The 16757-nt window shown below is 37.8% G+C and overlaps 1 pseudogene; it reads right to left on the bottom strand.

The window, feature by feature from the left end:
- Window positions 1–2030: 2030 nt before the first annotated feature.
- On the bottom strand, window positions 2031–3600 carry LOC143555581 (cytochrome P450 94B3 pseudogene; annotated as a pseudogene).
- Between the last annotated feature and the right edge of the window lie 13157 nt (window positions 3601–16757).

Here is a 16757-nt window from a genome sequence, read left to right as displayed (position 1 = left end):
CACGGTGATGGTGCTATGGTGGTGGGGTGAAAATGGTGCAAAGTTCGCACCTTTCACGCCCTTTTAATTGAGCACAATGGATAGTCTTGGATGATGAAATTCTCAGTATGAAGTTTAAAATCATCGAAGTATAAATTGCAAGTTATGCCCTTTTTCTAGTTCATTTTTCTCTCTACAAGTGGTTCAAATATGATTTAGTTAGCTCTGGGATCACTATATAGTGTAAATGGCTCTTGTGTTTTAGTTGGTTTTTAGTGAAATAGATTTTCCACTATGTAACGATTAAAACTTAAGATTAAATATATTATAATATCATGTTGTAAAAATTTTAAGATCAAACAAATAGTACCAAACATATAAAGTTGTAAAACTTTTATATCCAACTTATAATTACTCAAGAGGTCAACAAATTCGTAATATGAATAATTTATAAAACTTCCTGATTTTAATATTATTATGCCATCTTCATTTTTAAATAAATTCTCATTTTCCACTAGCATTTTGTCAAGTTTTGTATTTGCATGTGTTTCCGACCATGCGTTCTTTTATATAATAATTTTTTTGAACGTCCTTTTATATAATTATTTATTTTGACTTCCTAGTTGAAAACAAAAACGTATATATCATCGACTGTTCACTTATTTGTAGAAGACCTAGTTGTGAGGGTCGGGCCCAACTCCCATAACGTGGTTTTGGAAAATATGTAGGCACTTTTTGAGGTTTCTTTTATCGGGACTATTATTAAGATTGTGACCACTCTTATTAATTAGGTTCTACTGTTCCTACGTCATCCCCAAATAGTGACAGAGTCAGGAATTTTTTTCTGCGGGTTAAGCATTTTTTAGTGCTCGATTTTTTTCTGGCGTCAAAGTTTTTGGCCACAACGGGTCGGACCCAAAGTCATATTTAATAAAAAAGATATTACATATTATCGTTGTTTCCTAAGCATATTCATGTTTTGGAAATGATTCATAATATCTTCAATCGCGACTCGAAAAAAGAACACATTTTTAATATAACAAATGCACACATCATATATATAGTCGTCACCCATCTAATAACGCAAAATCAATGAAAGATTCGTCGTGAGGTCTGGATCGATTGAAAGCTCATCAAAGAAAGAGTCAGTCGACCGATCGTTGTTGTCATCTGGATGAAGTGTGGCAGGTAACGCTTAGGTATTATGCTTAAGAATGTTAATTAGGTTAGGTTTATTAGACAATTCTATAAATAATTTGGACATTTTTTTTATAATCTATATATGAGTTACTATCGGCCCATTTATAATGTTTGTTAGCAATTTTTAAAGTTTTTTGTATTTAAAAAAAAATATTTATTACTAAAAAATTTTAACTAAAATTTTCATAATTAATGGGTTCGAATACTTTTTTTAGAATGACACTGGGTTCGCTCGTCGAAAAAGAATGAGCACGCTCAATGGCTCGACACTATAGGTTATATATAAAACCGATTAAAGACCGGGTTCGACCGAACCCCGTGACCATAAGGTGGCTCCGTCACTGTCCCCAACCCCAAAGTAAGTTTCAAACCCTCAAACTCATACGGCCGTTTCAAACAGTTGTTTGAAAAGTACATGAGCTATGATTGATTTGATATTCTACCCCGCATACTGTCTTTCAAAATGTTAAGAAGCTATTATTTGATATCTTAACCTACAAACGATTATTTGATTAATCCTCAATGTGGGACTAGAATGAGGATGACATGTGTATAGGAGGCCCCCTTAAGAGTTATAGAAGTAGTCAATAAACATAAGTGAGTCCATGCAAATAGACAAAATACTATCTTTAAATATTTGACACTTCCATCATAAAGTTTCGAGTGATATTGATATTTTATTTATATATAACATTTAAACTTTTAAACAAATACAATAAAACAATACCCAATTTCATGTTGGGTAAAATAGTTACAATATGAAGTAGAAAATATAAAATTACTAGAACCTGTGGACGTTACAAAGATACCCAATCAATCATCCAACGGCAAAAACAAGCTTTATATATTATTTATGGTTCACAATAGTGACTTCTATTGCGAACCCTAACTTTGAGCCCACCATTCATGTGAGCCGTGAGCAATGGCACAAAAACCGGCTCTTCCGAACTAACTGGTTCAAGCTCGAACCGGTTCAAAACCGATGCCATCACATATTTCATCTGCATAAATGCCATTTCTTTCCCTAAACAAACCCTTGGACCGGCTTGAAAAATAGGAAACTTATACGGGCTTTCCTTCTTTAAAACGCCTGGTTCAACAAACCATCGGCCTGGGTTAAATTCCAAACAATCTTTTCCCCATATTGATTCCATCCTTCCCATACCATATGGGAAGTACATCACTCTGTTCCCCTTGTAAACTCGTGTCCCATCTGGTAACATGTCGTCACTGGCAGCGTGCTTCGAGTCCCACACCACTGGAGGGTACAATCGCATCGATTCACACAAACACGCTTTCAAATAATCCATCTTTTTTAAATCATCGAAGTTTAGTTTACCCTCGTCTTTATTTATGAACGCGACATCCTTTAAAACATTTTCCTCGGCGGTCGGATTTCGTTGCAACAACCAAAAAAGCCACGTCATGGCGGCTGACGTCGTATCTCTTCCGGCCATCAAAAAGCTAATTACCGTGTCCCGAACCATATAATCGTTGTGACCGGCGGATATGAACCGCGATAACAAATCTCTGTTGTTATCGCTTTCGTCCATCTGTTCCCGCCGTTCACGGATTATCTCATTAACGGCTCGGTGGACAACTCCAACAGCTTCTTTCAATTTTCGTTCACTTCCCACATTAAAAAACCTCTTGACCTTCCACATCCAAGTGGCCAGCGCCCTGCCACGCATGGCGCTGGCCCCCGCCGCTACATCAAATGCTGGTGCCAGTGGCAGGACAGATCTTGTGTAATCCAAACAACATGGGTCCCACCCTAGTGATATTTTACAAATGGTATCAAAAGCTAACCTTCTAAGGACATCTTGGATGTCCAAAACCTCGTTGTTTTGGACAGCGTTTTCTAGTAATGGTATAAGCCTTTTTGTTACTTCTTCTTCAAGAACACTAACAACGAACTCGCGCAACGATTTCGCGCTAAACTCGTGGCTCGCTAGCTTTCTTTGTGTGCTCCATAGATCACCATCCACGTTAAATATTCCCATTCCTAGAAAGTTTCCTAGGAGGTCCGTGAAGGGTTTGCCTTTCGGGTAGTTGTCGAATCTTGTTTTAAGCATGTGTTCGATGTTGCCAGGATTCGCGGTTACGATCATTTGGTTTTTTCGGCTACCAAATCGAGTTAACGCGATGGTTTGCGATGGTGACACCGCTAGGAGGTCAGTGAACCAGTGGATGAGCCGGTGACTGTTCCGATGGAACGAAATCAATGAACCGATGACCGGATATGAACTATACCCGGTGGTGGTGGTGGTGGCGGTTTTGGTGGTGTTGGACTTTATTAAGATTCTAAGCATGGAAAACAAGTAGAGGAGTACAAAGAGTAGAGAGAGAAGGTGGAGGAGAGAGAGTAAGTCCATGGTGGTGGAATGGTGGTAGATGGTGGTGGTGATATGTAATGGTGGTTGTGATGCCGTTTGAGAGACTTATGGTTTACTATTTTATAGCATAAGTATTTAATTAAAAAGGCACGTTTATCATGCATGCCGTAATATCTAGAGATCAACTTTAAATGTCATGATTCGCAACACGTGCTTAAAGAGATGAATAATATTTACTTTTTAAGATTGTCGAATTATTATTTCAATATACTCTAAGGCTGAGGGGTGTGGAGCGCGAGAAAGGCGCGTGAGGCCATCCGCTCGCGCCCCGGGGCGCGAGCACCACACCACCGAGGCGCGAGAGGGGCGCGAGCGCGGATTTCCAGGCGAGCGCAAGGGTGATCGCGGGAGAAGAGAGAGGAAAAGCTGGTGGGCCCACCCAAAAGAGCCGTTGAGCTCGGGTATTTTTTTAAAAAAACCTTTACAAAATCCTATATAATACCCCTAAATCAACCCATTTTAACCATATCAAACACAACTTCAATCTCCAAACTCATATATAATATCCCAAACTCCTTTATAAAACCCAAAATTTTTTTCCTATATATAACCCATTTCATATAAATCAATTACCACAACTTCAAAAAAAAATCCAAAAACAACCCATCGTCCCAATTTTTTTTTTAAAAATAATGTCGTCGTACTCGTCTGATTCCGACTCCTCCGAAGAGGATGATTTGCTTCTTCATGTAGGGGGAGTTTTGACCGCAACCGTGGTCAATCTCTTGCAAAATCAAGGTGACATTCCGCCACAACCGTCCACAATCAGTGATCAACAAAAACTTCATAACATAGCAAATATCAAGAGCCGTGAGATACACGGGGATCTTCGACATGAGTTGGTTGAACATTTGTGGGCGAGGCGACCAGATGATCTTGTATTAGATTAGTTTTATTATTAAATATTATTGTTTGTTTAATTTTTAGTATGTTTTTTTTTATTATGAATTTTCAAAAAAATGTGTGTTTTTTTAAATAATTTCTTGTTTTTTTAATAATACGTTTTTTTAATACATTTATAAAAAAATAAAAAAAAAACCGCTCGCGCCCCCTCTCGCGCCCCTCCACACCAGGGCCCGGGGCGCGAGCACCAAAACCAACACCCATCTTATCAAGTTTCTCTCTCTGCCACACGTCACAATATTATTGGCTGGAGCCCCCACTCGCGCCCCCTCTCGCGCCCCCCACACCCCTCAGCCTAAGGCTGAGGGGTGTGGAGCGCGAGAAAGGGCGCAAGAGGCCAGCCGCTCGCGCCCCGGGGCGCGAGCACCACACCACCGAGGCGCGAGAGGGGCGCGAGCGCGAAAAAAGAGGCAGGCGCGGATGGGCTAGCGGCTGGGAATGGCGTGAGGGAGGCTTGGGATGCGTGAATAGAGCCGTTGGGCTCGTTTTTTATTAAAAAAAAAAATTTATTCTTTAGAAGAAGAAATTAATTCTTTAGAAGAAGAAAGTAATTAACATAAAACCTAACCTCAAAGTGGATATATTCAGAATCTTGGTGTTTGGAAGCCATTGTAAACCTGTTAACTATAAAACAAAACAGGAGTAGTTAATTAAATAAGTAAAATTACAATAACAAAACATACAAAAAAAATAAAAAAATTGTTTTGAGATCAGATTACATACCTAAAGAAGGGTTTTTGAGGAGACAAATGGAAGTGAAGAACAAAACCAAGAACAGTAGTGTTGATAGAGTTTTTTTGAGAGTAGACATGAGTTTAAAACTTTGAATATCACATAACCAACAAGAAAGATCCAATCTTTAAGACATAAAAAGATGAGATTCAATGAACTATGCAATGGTTTGAAACAAAAGATCAAACCCCACTTGTGTTTTTGTTGTCTTTATAAAGAGAGAATATCTGTAAAGAAGCTTATGATCAGAGAATAATGGGTATAGAGTTTTAGAGAGAGAAGATAAGATGAATGTTAATGTGTTTTTGTATCCAATGTCAATTTTTTAGATATGTGTTTTTGTATCCAATGTCAATTTTTTAGACATGTGTTTTTGTATCCAATGTCAATTTTTTTTTAGATATTAATGTGTTTTTTTAATTAATGTGTGTTTTTTTAAATAATTTATGAGTTTTTTTAATAATACGTTTTTTTAATACATTTATAAAAAAATAAAAAAAAAAACCGCTCGCGCCCCTCCACACCATGTCCCGGGGCGCGAGCACCACTACCAACACCCATCTTATCAAGTTTCTCTCTCTGCCACACGTCACAATATTATTGGCTGGCGCCCCCACTCGCGCCCCCTCTCGCGCCCCCCACACCCCTCAGCCTAAGATGAGTCTATGAGTAGTTGTCTCACCAAGTCATCACTCACGTGGTTGATAAATGATAATCATGTTTCAAACTAAAATATAATAATAATAATAATAATAATAATAATAATCACCGACTAGCTACGTAGTGTGTTAACCTTAATAATTCGCTCATTGCTTGAAGATCTGGATTCTACATTGGCTTCAAAGGTGTGTAATAAACGACTGACTACCGATAATTGGTAATCTCATCTACGACATATTACCGTCAATAGCTTTTAGTTTGATCATGCATAGAGGTTCTGTCAATAATATGTGGATAGATATTCATTGATGATACTGTGGCGGATCTAGAAATAAATTTTGTGGTAACGTTCAAAATAGTTATTTTACCGTCTTTAATACAATGTAAACGAGATAAAAATAAAAATACGATAATAAAAATATTTAAACACATAGGGTGCAAATTTCTACTATTCGGTTTTTGAAAATTTGAAATCAAGCCATTATTACACCCTCTCCTTTTACTTTATCAAGCGTTTCTTTTTCGATCACACAAATTAAAACATTGTTCAAATACTCATCACTCGTTCGCTTGTGCAAACCCACATTGCTAAGCTTCATTTTAGAAAAACATATTTCAACGGTTGCGGTTCTAGTTTTGCAAATTTATCATCTTCCTTTAAAATGTGATAAAAGGTCGCACAATCACCAGAAATACATTTCTTTCTTCATTACTAAAATCATTCGGATGCATCTTTTAAAATATGTCAAACTTGGAAAACAATCTCATACATTTAAACTGGACATATTTTCTAACAAGGTAGTTGAGACCTCACTGAATCTATTTTCAAGTGTGTGAATTTGTATATTCAAAACCGTATTAAAAACTTCAACCTTAAATGATGATTCTGTTAAGCCTATTTCTATTTGATGTTTCTAGTTTAAACAAAAGAAAAAAAAAGATTAAGCTATAAACTATTTTTGGGCTTTATTTATTTTGAACTTTAAAAAATGATGATTCTGTTAAACCTGTTTCCGTTTGAGCATATTTATGTTTGATGTTTCTCTTTCAAACGAAAGGGAAAAAAATTTTACTGATTTTTATTTACTTTGAGCTATAAACTTTGTTTGACCTTTATTTGATTTAAACTTTTAGATTGGTTGGAATTTAAACAAATAGAGGTAACGTAATAATTTTTCAAGGTAGTGAAATAAGAAAACTGACCCAACAGAAAAAAAAAAGAAAAAAGAAAGAAAGAAAACTACACTAGCGACGAAGTCACGAAAGATTGAGGGTAGCAGAGGTAGTGAGCTATACACCCCAGATACTCACTTATTTAGAGTATTTTCAAAAGCATTTTTTATCTCCATATCTATAATTATACTAAAAAAAACCTTTTATTTTTTTTTTCAATTAAATAATATTTTTTATACTTTTATTTCTCCCTACTCTACTTACAACCACTTTTAAAAAATATTAACAAATATAGATGATGAACAGTGTTTCTCCAAATTTACTCCTGACCACCCCCATTCACAAACCACCCCATTCACAACCCAACCAAACACAAACATTTCACGCTCATTAACAACCCAAACTTTAATATTTTTTATTAAATAAATATAAATTGTTAGATTGTTTAGATAATAAGTTTTATCCGAAAAATCTTATGAACCAATAGGAGTTGACAAGTGTCGGATAATGTATATTAGTAATGATTAATATTTAGTTTATTATAAAAATATTTTTTTTCCTATCTTATGTTTTTTAATAAAATTTATACCTGTGTGTTCAAAAAAAAAAACTAAATAATACTGTGTTTTTAGATTTTTTTAAAACTTATTTATTAAAAGTTATTAAGAAAAAACAATTTTAGTGTTAAAATTAATTAGTATGTAAAGAAAAGAAAAAATAAGTTAAAATTTGAACAAATGCATGAATGACATATGGGTATGATGAAAGATGGCAAACTAGGTTGTGAGAGCAAGTGGTTTAGTCATTTATGATGAATTTTATAATTTTTTTTGTTTTTTAAATAGTGTTTCAAAACCAAACTAGTTTACAAATGGGGGTGGTAAACAAAAGTTTCTCTATCACAACTACTGTATATAATATAGAGAATCGACTCACAATAATATGAAAGATCTGTTAAGAATGCTCAATAGTAGTGTCTGACATCCATTAGCTAAGTCTTTATATTTGATGATTTCATCTAAACTAGCATCAATTTACTTTACTTGTTCACAAATGAATTATATTTTTTAGCGGTCAACTTTTAAGATTTTTTCCGTCAACAATTCCTATCTAATAAAGGCTAACCTCTTAAGTTGTTTTTTTCTTTTTTAAATAAAAATTGTGTTTGTGATAAAAGCATTAATAATTCAAGATTTAGACAAATTTTAATGATCATTTATGTCATTCTTTGAAACTAAATAATGATAATTATTATCATTATTAATAGATTGATTATACACCCCACCCACCTCATTGTCACGGGCCATCACCACCATCATCTCCATACCACCATGACCAAGAATCGTTATCGTTGATCGGACCTGAAGAAAAGAAGTGAGAATAATCATGGCGATAATGCTGAACCACATTTATATTCAACTAGTAAATTACCTGGCGCGTTGCCCGTGACTGGTCAGATATGTTTATGTACCTGTCACGTTACCGTAAACCCTAAAACCCAAGCGTCAAAACAAATAAAATATTTAAAATGGCGTTTATTTAGCCGGTAAAACTAGAACATTGGTAAAACCCGAGCGTTATCCGTGTTGCAGTGAGTCGCTAAAACCCGGATTTTTTTTATTCATAATTCATTTGGTAAAGTTTAGGTTGGGCCCAAACCAGAATCCATTTGGTAAAGTGCGTATGCTAGGAGAACGAATCATAGGTTAACCGTTAGCTATTAATGTATATGAATTTATTACTCTATTTTCGTTATATTTATTATTATAACATTAGTGTCGTTAAAAAAATAGTTTACATATTTCGTTACTCGTTAGGGGATACATGTCTTTTTATTTTGGCTTAGTAGAGGTATATAATACCCCGAAGACGGCCTTGGAGACACGTGTCGGAACATGTGGAAGTATATTCATCCATATAAGCCTTGTAAATTATGCTAGAAGGTACATGTGTGCTACAAAAAAAAAACCCGGAACATACCATTATTACAAACAAAAAGAAAACAACATTCAAGAGTCTTGGGGTGGAATCGAACCGTGGTAACCAGGGCCAACACAAACTGAATTAAAGGATCCCACATGCCATGCTACAAGTAATTAGATCATGAATCTATTCTACAAATATATCTTGTATACCAAATTCTAGAAAAACATATTTGTGGCATCAAATTTCTTAATTATACTAATTAGAGAATTCTCTTACCTAAAAAAATTAGATACCTATACTGATAACTCAAATCATTACTGTAGGTCATCGAAATGGATCTAGAAATGTACTTAGTGTGATCATACACAAGCCTATCAATGATATTGGCCCTACAATTAACAATTTTGAACTCCTATGAACTCAATCACACTTCATTCCAATCATACAAAGAATTCGCTCGATCACTTGACCAAAAGTTCTACCCTGATACTGAATTGAAGAAACACTAACCCCACCCAGTTCATGGTACGCCTCCCCTCATTTTCTTTAGGTTCGTGGTGTTGGTAGAGAGCAAGTAAAGGTAGATAAAGGGATAGGTAATTTTTAAATTCAACTTTCAAATAACGGCATAAACGACACTCCATGTTAGAAAAATAAAACGGGGTTAATCTTTCATTAGCTTGGGAATGCTGAAGAAAATAGGTTGAAAGTTGGGATTGTCATGAAATATTTTTAAAGTTGCGTTTAACTTCGGCAAATAGATCAAAGTTGAGATTATTAAAATTCAATAACCCATAAAAATAATGTTGTAATTTGTGTTAATTTACAATGTTTAAAATATCTAATTTTAGAAACACTGTTGTTATTGAATTTTTAGTATGGATGTTTATGGCTCGGTTTTAAACCCATGAAATAGTTCGAACCAGGTATCGGTTTGGTTTCACAATCGTTTTTTTTTACTTAATGTTTAGTCAGTCGGTTTTAATATTTTTGAACCGTAGATAACAGTTTGGTTTACGTTTTATGCTGAAAACCAATCAAATCAAACTGAAGTGAACAGTAAGAATTTATTATATTAAAATTGTAAATATTTCATGTCATATATATATATATATATATATATATATATGTGTGTGTGTATAGAGTAGGTTATAATAGTTTTGTGCGAATCATAAGAATAGATCTAGGTACTTGAATCTATGATATAGTGGTTGGATTGGTAGTTTCTTAAAACTATATAGTGTCTCATTTACATGTATACGGTTCCAAAGTTATATATATATAGATATAACTTTGGAACCGTATAACGGTGATTGGTCCATCTGGTGGTCTATGATTGGTCCAAGAAATTTATATATTTTTTTGTTTTTTTGTATTGTTTTGTTTTAAATGTTATAATTTAAAGGTTATTTGTATCGACTTGCTGTCGCAATGTCCAGGGCTAACAACGCTTTGGCTTTATTAACGATTGGGTTTTACCAACCTTTTAGTTTTAGTTCTGGTATTATAGCGATGTTAATCAAAACCGACTAAATTTAAGTCAACTCAAAATGCCAAAACACCCGGGACCGACAACGCTTGGGTTTTACTGACTGAATAAACGTCGTTTTAAATATTTTTATTTTTTACATGTTAATTTTATGAAAAAATTTAGTTTTAACACTTAAGCTTTACCAACGTTGTTTATACGACACCGTAGTTTTACCAACATCGTTTTAAATATTTTAATTTTTATATATGTTAGTTATTTTATATGTTAAATTGACGTTTTTATTTTTTGGGCTTAATTATGGTACCGTTACGAACATAACCGATACCAACTGAACACGCGTTGACTTGCCAATGCAACACTCGAGTTTTACCAACTAATAAACATTGTTATAAATATGCTAATTTTTGTTTAATAATATTTTACGTTACACGAGTGTAGCTCCTTTTTTTTGTGTTAGACGAATTTGCTTTTTAGCTTTAGTTATGGTATCGTAATACATGTAGCCAACACCGACTAAATTCGTGTTGATTCGCTGCTGCGACGCTCGGGTTTTACCAAACAAATTCTCCGTGCAACTCATATAGGAAAATCAATTTCGTTACCGTTACGACATTTTTAATATGTTAAATTTTTTTTATTATAACTTGTATGAGCGTTGTTACTATTTCCATACTTGACAAATTAATTTTTCTAATTTAGTATCGGTGTCTTTACGAATATAACCCATACTAGTCGAACTCACATTAGACCAACACCGCAACATAATGGATACATAAACAAATTCATCCAGGCCAGTGCAAGACTTAATAAAAATTAAAATGATAAACTGCAATTAGATAAAAGTAAATCCACCCTCTATTTGTGGCCTAGTAGTAGAAGGCTTGGGTTCTTCAGTGAAGACCCAAGTTCAATCTTAGCTTATGCCATTTTGGGTGGATGTTGAAAATGAAGGATTTGAGCTACGTCTTGAGAGGTTGTTAGTTCGGATTCCGAGCCCTCCCGGATTTTCGTCCCACCGTGTGTTACACCAGAGAGTTCTGCTCTCGTGACGGCACAACGACTGCCAAGTGGCAGCTGCACGGTATGGGTTTCCAGGCGAACACCCAAACCAAACTTTGAAGCCAACATAAGCCCGGTTAAGACAATATATTCTAGCCAGAGGGGACAACGGGGCTTTCCAATTTAAGAGTATGATAGCATAAACACAAATAGAAAATAAAAATCGCCGTTCTAAAATGAATAAAAAAATAAAAGTAAATCCAAAGTGGCTAAGCCCGTTTTCACACTCTCAACGTCAAACATAGTAAGTCGGCCCTCTTACATGGGTTTTTTAAAATTCGAGCTTTCCAAGTTTTGACAGCAAAAAACTAAGTTTATAGCCTATCTTATTTTATAAAATAAAGCATAAAAAAGGAAAGTTTGTGTTTTATTTGTTTCTGAAACACCACGTTATTTATTTATTTATTTTTTTATTTTAACATTGTTTGGGGCATGCTTGACAACTTGTTACATCCTCTAAATTTTGAACAACTTTACTTGTATATATCATACTTTATTTTGGAGATCTTGTTTAAAGACCCAAGGAGTCCGAACAATGAAACCAAACTAGATTCAAACCGTCATTAATGGCTTGATTTGGTTTGGTTTAAGTGTTTTTTAGGTTTGGTTTTGGTCTACCAATATTAATAACTCGTTAGTAACGATTTGATTTAAAAATCATGAAAACCTGACCGTAAATACCCCTAGATTTTTAGTGTGAGTTAAATAAAATAGAGGTGTGTGTGACAAGTTGGAATTCAAATTTCATTCTATGCCCCTTTTGTTGATCTTGAATTTTTGAGGGCTTGTGTTTATAATTATTTTCTTTTTCTCGTTTTCATTTTCTGTTTTGCTCTTTTTTCCTATTTGTTTTTTATATTTTTAATTATGTTTTTTTATTAATATTTTGAGAGAGAGTTGATGTGGACCAAATTTCGGCTATGAAAGAAGAAATTATAGTCACTTACCGTCCAACACAAGCTACCACTTCATAAAGTGTTGTCTTTATCAAAACCAATCACTTATAATTGGTTACTCGTAATTTAACCACATGTGTAATTTTTTTATTATTTTCGATGATGATGCCGTATACGTTCAATTCTTTATGGTTCTTTAGTCTTAACTTGAAAAAGAAAGTATCGAATGCCTACAAAAATTTCATTAAAAAAGTTAGAGAATAATAAAATCAACCATGACTTTTATTTTTAGATAATATGGTCGTGCTGCCGTCAAATAAGTTGAGACTAATAATATTTAGCAACGTGATTTTAATAACATTATGTCTTATTTTTTGATGAATAGTAACTACAAGCTTCAACCTTTTTTTATTAAACCAAGACTAACTCGAGCTCAAATCGTTAGTAACGATTTGATTTAAAAATCATGAAAACCTGACCGTAAATACCCCTAGATTTTTAGTGTGAGTTAAATAAAATAGAGGTGTGTGTGACAAGTTGGAATTCAAATTTCATTCTATGCCCCTTTTGTTGATCTTGAATTTTTGAGGGCTTGTGTTTATAATTATTTTCTTTTTCTCGTTTTCATTTTCTGTTTTGCTCTTTTTTCCTATTTGTTTTTTATATTTTTAATTATGTTTTTTTATTAATATTTTGAGAGAGAGTTGATGTGGACCAAATTTCGGCTATGAAAGAAGAAATTATAGTCACTTACTGAAGAAACACTAACCGGACCCCGGACAGATTACGGGTAACCTGGGGGTTAGATAGATGTTTCCCACGAGGGGTTAGACCCAGAGAAGATGGTTCTTCTGATAACCTGCAAAACAGACACCGTGAGCTTGTCACTGAGAAGGGGGGGGGGGGGTTCCTCCTTGTGACCCCCCTCCGGCGTGAGAATCAGACTAGATTGCTCTTTAAATATAAATGTATATTAAGAGATTGCTAGAGCAGATATCAGGTATAATATGGTAAGATATGATAAGATAAGATGGTCATACCATTTGTGGTATTTATAGCCGAAGGTAGGTTTCCAAGGAGGTGTGGCCGGCTGAATAGTATTCCTGTTCAACCAACAGTGGCCTACGCACGTGCCCTGCTGGTAGTTGGTGGGTAGGCAGCGGCTGATAGTGACCAGGCCTGCTGTGTACCATTCCTTTTCCACCAACTGCCGGCTATGCACGTGGTATGGCAGTAGTTGGTGAGTAGGCAGCGGCTAATAGTGACATACAGTAAAGGAGCATGCTGCTCGCCATACTGTTGTCAATAAGCTGTCGTATCTTTAGTCAGATCTTTTGCCCATACCTCGTCAGGTACAGTACAGAAGATCTTCCTGTATCGTACGGACTGGATTATTTGGGCGGGAGTATTCCCCCTCCCGCCACTGTGCGGGATTGTTCCCAGCTTTGCTCATTCCTTCAGGTGACACTGAGTGATTGAGAGCTAAGTGCCTTGTGCGTGTAGCCTTGCTGCGCGGGTGGCCTTCCCTGATGGCTTGTATCCGAGGCTGCGGGAACAGGCGGAGTCCTTCACCATTGGGAGGCATTTCCTGCGGGAACAGCTTGCGTACTGCGCGTAAGGACGTCACGTCTCTGAGCATGGTTGGTCCTGCGGATCCAGTTGGTTTCTGCGCAGACGTCCCTCTTCAAGGTGAGTCTTGCGGGTCCAACTGGGCTCTGCTGGGACCTACCTCTTCAAGTCCCCCCAGTCCAATGTTCTTCTCATGAGTGTTTAATAAAGTGAGGTGAACTTTTGGACTTAAGCAAAGGGTTTTGAAAAGGGTTTTTTAAGGTTTTCAATGGGGATTCTTCCCGCGGAAGTCCTTGTCACTTGCAGAAATTCCCGAGTTTCCTGCTTGATTTTTGGGTATGATGCGGGTAGGTCTGTAACCTCCTCGCAAGTCAGGAGCGTTGAGTCCCACTTGTGTGGATTCTCCATGAGGTTTTGGTAGTTTTGAACATAGTGATCAATTATGTTAAAACCACCAATTCCATCCTGGAGCTTCAAACAACGTAGTTCTCGACGTTCCCGCTATGCGGGGATGTTATTTCCGTTTCCGCAAGCATTGCCCAGAAGATCCTTCTTGGTTTCAATTCCCAGCGGAGCGCTAGGTATGTGAAGGGTTTTGCCTTAACACTGTACCCGCGCTCGTCTTACGGTTACTTTACTTCCAAGGTATTCCTGGCGTCAATTCCCTGCGGGTGCTAGGTATGTGAAGGGTTTTGCCTTAACACTGTACCCGTACCCGTCTTATAGTTACTTGGTTGCCAAGGTATACTTGGCTTCAATTCCCTGCGGGTGCTAGGTATGTGAAGGGTTTTGCCTTAACACTGTACCCGCATCCGTCTTACGGTTACTTGTTTACCAAGGTTTTCTTGGCTCCAATTCCATGCGGGTGCTAGGTATGTGAAGGGTTTTGCATTAACACTGTACCCGCATCCGTCTTACGTTTATTTGTTTGCCAAGGTCTTCTTGGCTTCAATTCCCTGCGGGTGCCGGGTATGTGAAGGGTTTTGCCTTAACACTGTACCCGCATCCGTCTTACGGTTACTTGTTTGCCAAGGTAAGGGGTATTTTCCCGCTTACTTTTGAATCTTTTTGAATTTTGAATTTCGAAATTCGAAGAGTTGGTGGAAAGATAAGAACAGTCCAAACATCTGAAACGTCGTGCGACGGTTTCTTCTGTGTCAGGACGTGCAGGAAGTTATGGTGACGTGACAGTACATGGTCATTCCAGATGCTTTTTCAGGCGCGTGGGCGCGATTTTTCGGGCGCGTGGCCGCGAAATTAATGGTATGCGTCCTGTCAACAGCTGTTGCCAGCTTGCTTTTCGCCACGTGTCATAGTTTCATTGCGCCTTCGATTTCTCTCTCCTCCGCATTAAATTCATCGCATTAATTGCGATTAGTATATAAAGGGGGAGAGGGTTCTTTGTAATCCACACTTTCACTCTTCTCTTCATCTTTTAAGCGATTTCCGGCGAATACTCCCCTTTTCAGGCAAGCATTCTCTCGAAATCGCTTTCTTCTTTCCTTTGCAAGATGTCGTCTCGTGATCTCGATTCTACAGCCGATGACAAGAGTACTGCTGGCGAGTGCCAATGTGCTCTGCCTGGCGATCTGTATCGGTACGTCGTCAGGAAGTTCATGCTCGAGTCTCTCGAGCCTGAGTTTCCTGAACCCCATCAGACGGTGTACGATGCCCCCAGAGGCAAGATCGGGGTTTATGCTGCATTCTTTGTTTATGGGAATCTTAGGTTCCCATTGACAAAGTTTGTTTACCGTGTCCTTGAGAGGCACGGTGTTCATTTGATCGAGTTGCACCCCATGACGATCGCCAAGATTCGCCACTTTGAGTGGGTGTGCCGGATTTTGGGCATTGAGCCCTATGTTGACCGCCTGATGACCTTCTACACTTTGAGGTGCATCCAGGGGTGGTATACCCTGATAACCCGAATCAAGGGTTTGAAGATTTGCGCGACCGAGCGCAGTCTTCGCGCGTGGAAGCGGGAGTTCTTCTTCATATCCGCTCGCGCCATCCCCCTTGCCATGAAGTTTAAAAACGGGCAAGCTCTTCCCAGCCTTCACGCCTCCAACTACGAGGAGGCGGAATGGTTTTCGAGGATTTCCCGGGTCCAATCTCCGGTTTACCGGTTTGCGGAGTCCGGGATGGTGATGTTGGGGATGAGCCGGGTGTGGAAGGCGGCGGATGCGCAAAAGGTTCCGATCGTCCTCGAATACGGTTCGAACTCTGTTCCTTACGGTATGCTTTGTTTCTTTTTGTTGATTCTGAATTTCTTCTAACTTTTTTCCTGTTTATTTCAGAGGGGAACGACCTGCAGTCGCTCCTGAACCCGCGGGAGGCTGACGGTCCCGATCGGATGGGTACTCGCGCTCTAGACGAGAACGAGTTGCCCATCCTAGAACAAACTGCGGATCGGTTCGTGGAGGTCTACCCGCTAGGCCACGAGATCCTGAGCGCCAGGCGGCCAGGTAAGGCGCTCTTCAACCCTCGACCCCTCAATGTTGAAACCTCTGCTGGAATTCCTCTAATCGTATGTTCTGATGAGGAATCCGCAGATGGTCCTCCGTTGGTGCGGAAGAAGAAGGCTGCCGGCGGGAAGGGAAAGGAGAAGGTGGCCTCCACTGCCGATCCGGCGCCTCGGTCTGATTCGGAGACCGAGAGCGAAGAGGTGGCGGGGAATCCCGGTGGTGATAAGACCACCGCTCCGGAGGCTGCGACTGTCACCTCCGGAGAGCCTAAGAAGACGACGGTAACCGGCGCAAAGAGGCCGGCTCCATC

This window comes from Bidens hawaiensis, unplaced genomic scaffold (genome assembly GCF_021521415.1).
Source record: "Bidens hawaiensis isolate Kalapana, Puna unplaced genomic scaffold, B.hawaiensis_p1.1 tig00018162_1, whole genome shotgun sequence".
NCBI classification, from domain to species: domain Eukaryota; kingdom Viridiplantae; phylum Streptophyta; class Magnoliopsida; order Asterales; family Asteraceae; genus Bidens; species Bidens hawaiensis.
Note: the sequence above shows the minus strand (reverse complement) of the source record. Positions and strands in the feature narration are given on the sequence as shown.